The sequence below is a fragment of the Pinus tabuliformis genome, chromosome 7 (assembly GCF_031772625.1).
Source record: "Pinus tabuliformis cultivar Carrire ecotype Pingquan chromosome 7, CPIR1, whole genome shotgun sequence".
NCBI lineage: Eukaryota > Viridiplantae > Streptophyta > Pinopsida > Pinales > Pinaceae > Pinus > Pinus tabuliformis.
In genome coordinates this window covers 1,472,368,594-1,472,375,281 of record NC_142293.1, presented here as the reverse complement: position 1 = coordinate 1,472,375,281, position 6,688 = coordinate 1,472,368,594, and the positions used below count along the sequence as shown (strand labels likewise).

The 6,688-nt window shown below is 38.8% G+C and overlaps 1 pseudogene; it reads right to left on the bottom strand.

The window, feature by feature from the left end:
- Positions 1–4,748: 4,748 nt before the first annotated feature.
- Positions 4,749–5,673, bottom strand: LOC149253359 (polygalacturonate 4-alpha-galacturonosyltransferase pseudogene; annotated as a pseudogene).
- Positions 5,674–6,688: the final 1,015 nt, after the last annotated feature.

The following is a 6,688-nucleotide window of genomic DNA, read 5'->3' as shown; positions in this document are numbered from 1 at the left end:
TCTATCCGTTACAAGATGAAAAACATGCTTTTCAGGTTCCTTGGCATTCAGTATGGTTGAATTAACCACGACAGAGGTAGCCAGCACATTGTCAGAAAATAATGCATAACACCAGAGTTATATCCTTTAGTCAGCATTAGACCTTTAAGCACATCAACCTCATCCACAGCAGTTGTAGCCAGTGTACAATAGGCATGCTAGGATTTGGGCCTCTACTGAAAACTCGAACAAATCCCCAATTCCGTAGCACGCTACGAAACCACTAAAACAGATAGCGCTGCGAAACTGCTAAAAACGAATTTATGCGCTGCGAAACTGCTAAAAGAATTCAGGCGCTGCGAAAACACCCGGTCTTTAAGCTAGGCTAAAAAATTTTGGCAACAACATTTCTAGTGATAACAGTGGCTCCACTTGGGATAGTGTGCCCTTGTGGTGCACTAAGAACCTGCAGTTCCAGTGCCTTATAGAATTTATTTGACAAACAGAAACTTGCTTGACCAGCATGACTGTAGGAGAAAGAAAGCTACATCTACTGAAAAAGAAAAATGCTCATTTAACCTTGAGCTTATTTGCATTTACCTACCTACCTACCCTAACAATTCAAACTTCCCTCAGCTCAATCAATATGAAACTTCCAATGCAGCCAATCATTTGTCTCATCTGATATTTGATTTCTTTGACTGTCCCGGAGTTCAGAGCCAATGTGATAGTGTGATAACCACTGCCACTGAAATTGTCTCTGACTGTATCGAATTTCAGAGCCAATGTGATAGTGTAATGATCGCTGCCACTGAAATTGTCTCTGATCTTCATAGGAAAACTGAAACACTGGAGAGTAAAACTCTTCCATGTAATCAGCTATCAGATCCCAGAACACATGATCAGCTTGTCCTTCCTTGAAACTTTCCAGCTGTGCAAACTGATCTTCAACCACAGTGTTCAATTCCTCAATCGTGAAAGAGAGAGGAACCAGCATAGTCTCCTTGCGTTCTGCCATAAAATATTTCTGAGAATAATAATCATGATCAGGAAAACTGTATGCCTGAATTTGTCCTTCTAAACCTTCAATTTCTTTCTCAATATCTTTGGCAAATTCATCAAAAAATTTCATCTTATCCTCTGACTTGCAGTCAAAGGATTTCAGATATGAGGATAAGGACAAAGAAAAAGATTCATTTGTTTCTTCTTTACTATGATCATTATTCCATTGTTTAAAACCTTCAACTGAGGGAGAGTCTGCCACCACCTCTGTCCTATCTGTCCATTCCTCCAAAAACATAAGCCAAAGGTCTTGAAATGACTTAATGGATTCGGCAGGCAAGCATTCAACCCACTGTTTGCATTTCCCTTGAAGTGAATCATAGAATAACATAATGCAAACATCCTCATGTTTAACTCTAAGAAGCTGTGTAAATTCACAAAAATCTGATATATGATTCAAGGTTAAACTTAAATCCTCTCCATTGAATTTTGGACCATTCCTTAGAAAGTATGCATCCTTGGGAAAATGATTTGGGAAACCATGAATTCCTGAGAAATCTATGCATGCATACCTTGAACAAAGAAGAGTAGCTTCTGGGTCTTTCATAACTCCAGTGGAATCACCATGAATATATAAACCTTGAATTCTTCAACAATGGAGTCGCCAAGGTAGTTTTGCAGCCTTGAAAATCATTTGAACTCCTGCTACCTTCAGAAATTCAATCTTAAGCTCCCGGCAGACGCACCAAAATGTTATCACAAAATCACTACTGAGGGCTGCAACCAAGCAAGATTTCATGTAACTCTTTCAACCTAACTTTAGATCAAAGATTAGCCTCTTTGATCAGAGAGGGCTCTCTCACAAACTCTTGATAAAAATCCTTCACTACAACAGATGGCTAACTCTTTATTCATTCATGAAAGCGAAAGCTGGTTGGAAACATATCAAACTGGTTCTTATTGGGCTATGGAGTCTCATATACTAAGTAAACAAGAAAAACATAGTCATCTCATGGAAGTCAAGGCTCTTTGCATTACATGTCAAATATACTTCATCAAAACCACAGCTTGCCAAACACACAGGAAGTCAGAGCATAAGATTATGAATTCTGAGTGATTGTGTTACAACAAGGCTGTAAAAGAACATAAAATATAAAACACCATCATTATATTTGAACACAATAATCCATCGAGAATCTTGAGAAGAAATCAACACTGTTTTACTATTACTGTCACAAGTCTTACAATGGCCCAAAACAACTCTGTTTTTGTATAAAATGTCCAATCCTTTCTACATCCTAATCTGATCCCTTTATAGGCAAACAAACTTATCCACCTCGAGCTTCCTCCTCCAGCATGAGGGGAGCCTCGAAGGTGGCTATTCACTATCCCTATCTAGTGCATAACTAATTTATTAATTACATAATGGCTAAACTGAAATTACAAATGGTTTTCATTTAATCAAAATCCAAAATCTTTGCTCCTCGTAGCATGATGCTTTTCTGGCTCTTGACATATGTCCTTTTGCTGGTTGGGTTGAGATGGCTGAGCTACAGATACAATGAATACTGACTTTGGATGCTTGAAAGCGCTGATGGCTCATTAATTGACCAAAAGATGTGCTCCTATTTTAACGGTCTCTGTCTCCCATTTTCCTTCATCATTTAAATACCACGCTCCAAACTCTTTAAACCTTTAATGACAACGCATAATCACCATATGCCATATGATCTGGATGCTTCGTGGATCAAACAGGTGTATCAACCGAAAATTATGGTAACCCTACCAATACCCTAGTAGCTCGGTCATAAAGTGCCTTAAAGATTCGAATCCAAAGAAGTGTGCTTTTATCCTTTAATTACCAGGTTTCCACGTCCATGATGTGCTGGCCATTATTCCACGTGCCTGTGTGATGGCAAAATATTTCAAAAAAGATTTAACGCTTGGTTAATCCTAATTGACCAACTGAACTGTAACATGCAGCTACAGCAGTTTCGTAGCGCGCTACGAAACTGCTGTGTAATCACAAAAACACAGTCTTCTAATGACCACCTGATTAGATAAACCTATCTCTGTTGTCTTCAAGATATTTTTTTTGCTTTCTTTCTGTTGGTTATGACATTCTTTGAGGTGAGGAATACCAGAACAGCTGGAGCCATCTTTTAAAACCTCATCTAGAAACCTTAATCATACAGAAAGTTCACAGACTTCATTTTCCATGAGTCGGTAATGTTCATCAAGCCAACCTCGAATTAGCTCCTCTTCACTTTCAGCAATAATCTCCCGGATACTAAACTTAACAGCATCAGCCTTTAGCAATCCCCTATTTGAATGCTTAGATCTTTTTGCTTGAGAAGGTTAATGATTGTTTTTCTTTAGCAGCCATAACTAGTTCCAGGCCTTGGAGCATATCTTCAACGGCATCCTCTATTGCACATAATTGTAACCAGTCTTCATTTCCAGAATGTACTGATAAGCATTTGTAAATGACTCATTTAACAACCGGAATGATATTTGTTCAATCTCCTTGGGCTTTGGATTCCCCTTCCTGAATGTTCTTTTAAAGGTCTATAAGATGCATTCATCTCTGCAATTATATGTCCAATATGATGGTAACAGCCTCTTGAGAATAATACATCTGCATAACAATGCTGTGAGTATCAACAAAATCCTTTGAATACCTGCCATCCACAATGCAACTTAGAAAACTGGACTTCCCCTGCTTCTGGTATTTTTAGTTTGACAGAGTCATCATGTTGATATGTGATGTCAACAGAGTCTGATGGGTCTAATCTCAAAGGAGATGTAGGAAGAGGTTGAGTAATTGGATCTGGAACCTTGACTTCATGTTTTTCACACCAAATGACAATCAGACCTTTGCTACAGTGAGGCCGCTTCAATGACCTTTTATCCACATCTGTAGATGAACATTTTGTATTACCTCTGCAATCGGATAGAACAGTACAAATACCACAGTTTCCACTCGTCCCCAAACTCATTTCACTAATTCTTTTGACAGGGCGGTCATTTTCGGCATCTGAAGAAATACATATGAATCTCCCTGATCTAAACTTATTTTAACTGACTTTCTTCTTGAGCATTGCTCATTGACCAATGAAACACCCTTCTTAACCTTCTAATCAACAGTTGGGAAACAAATTTATCTCTGCAATACTATGAAAAATGCAAACTTCTGTCAGGAACTGTAAACGGTCATTTAATGAGGACAAATTCGAAAAATCTCCTGAAAATGTATTTGTCGTGCCTCCTCTGCAATTTCCTTTAATTCCTTTCTGATTTCATTATGCCAGTGTAGTATCTCGTCCTTTTTCAAACCAATAGTCCTTCACAAACGCACTTCCTCCCTGTCAACCGGAATGCGGTTATTGGTGTTATCAAAAACTATCTCCACGAATGCTGACAATACTTGATGACCCGCACCTTCATGTAACAATGCTTGCCTATCTTCAGCACGGAGGTTGTGGAATAAGTCACTGAGAACAAACCGTATTGCATGGAAAAAATTTGTCTTTCCTGACCCATTGGCACCAACCACACAATTATGCTTGGGGCTGAATGGCTCTGTCGCAACCTGCTCCTTGTAACTGCGGCAGCAACTTTTGCTCTCTGTCATCGACCAACAAATGAATACATACAGATATCCTAAACTCCATGGACATATGTATAGAAACAGAAAACGGACCAAAGTGAATAGGTATATAAATGCACTTCCTCCGACAAGTACTGGCATAGCAAATGATAACCGTTTAACTGATATTGCATTGTTGTAAATATGGATGATCAAATTTTACATATTTTGTCCAGTAAGACCTATATTTGCTCATTGCTATCTCTAACCAAGGCTTCATGTTTCCATTATAGTGACAAACAGCTGAATTTTCAATATCTGAAAACTCGACACTTGGGTTGTATCCTAGGCCCAATACGTGCCAGGAACTATTCAGAGGGAAGGTCAAGTTGTAAAATGTAATCAAACCGGGTGGCGGTGTTCCAAGCTTCCACAATACCCTGTCCTCATTCATGCTTTGCCACTTGTGGTAAATGCCAGTTATATCACGTTTCTTCCATTCTTTCAAGTCAAAAACATTCATCTCATATGCCCAACCACAAGCGTTCGGATCAAAGTTCTGGGCTATGTGAGGATTAGAAAAGTTCAGATATTTGTCAAAGCGATGGAAACTCTCGCCACATGTTTCAACTGCACCATTTACTTTTCCTTGGAGGTTGACAGACCAGAGTGCAGTCAAATCTTTCTGTACCACGATATCATCATCCAAAAAGAGGATCCTGTCCAGTTTAGGGTAAACTTGTGGTAAATAAAAGCGAAGATGATTTAGCATAGACAAGTATTTTGGATTTCGATACTTCAAATTGGAAAAACCCGCTGCTAGAGTAGTTGGATGATCTGCCTTAAAATAATATTCTTTCATTGCTACAGATTCAAGCTGCCTTAGAACTGGACAATAGGAAGAATTTAGCCATTTGAAATCATCAACATTTTCAACATGTATTGTAGCTTTGCTTGGAGGGTTTTCTAAAAACCACATCTTCATAGCCCCAAAATTCAATCTATCCGTTACAAGATGAAAAACATGCTTTTCAGGTTCCTTGGCATTCAGTATGGTTGAATTAACCACGACAGAGGTAGCCAGCACATTGTCAGAAAATAATGCATAACACCAGAGTTATATCCTTTAGTCAGCATTAGACCTTTAAGCACATCAACCTCATCCACAGCAGTTGTAGCCAGTGTACAATAGGCATGCTAGGATTTGGGCCTCTACTGAAAACTCGAACAAATCCCCAATTCCGTAGCACGCTACGAAACCACTAAAACAGATAGCGCTGCGAAACTGCTAAAAACGAATTTATGCGCTGCGAAACTGCTAAAAGAATTCAGGCGCTGCGAAAACACCCGGTCTTTAAGCTAGGCTAAAAAATTTTGGCAACAGCATTTCTAGTGATAACACCAGTGAATGGAAGGATATACAATAAATCCAAGATTTGGATCTCTCTCTGTTGGGCCTAGTAGTCCTGGGATAGGATGTACGATAAAGCCTAGAGATTGGGTCTTGGTGTAGAGCCTATGATACTTGGATCAGACTGTGGATAATGGTAAAGCCTGAGAGACTAGGAGGCAATCAAATTCCTCATGGTGTAGGTGGCGAAATCTGGTGGAATCCATGCTTATTTAGTGTTTTTGGTGTGTTCTATGAGTCTCACATTCATTCCTGGAATATGGCATGGGAGTGACTAGTTGAAGAGAGACTTGGCTCAATCAATCTATGGTTGGGTGCAATGTGGTAGCCCCATTTCTAATTGGCTTATTTCATTATTAATGAAAGGTTATTTCTCCTTGTATTTCTCTGAGTATTTTGATGGATTATATGTGGTCTATATGGATGCACTTTCATGAGTCTTTATGTTGTTATTATGCTGGTTATATGTGTGTTTTATGACATCAACTATGTATGGCTCTCAACTTGTTTTGACTTGTAAATGAATGGATAATGTATCTATGGCATAATAGATGATAATAAAGCAAATGGCCTGAGGGAGAAATGGTTCATATATATTCTTAGATAAGTATGAGATACCTACACTTAATTCTGTTGTTTACACCTGTAGGTTACATGTTGATGATATGTTTGATGAAATGGTTGTCATGGCTAGTAGGGGTCTGATT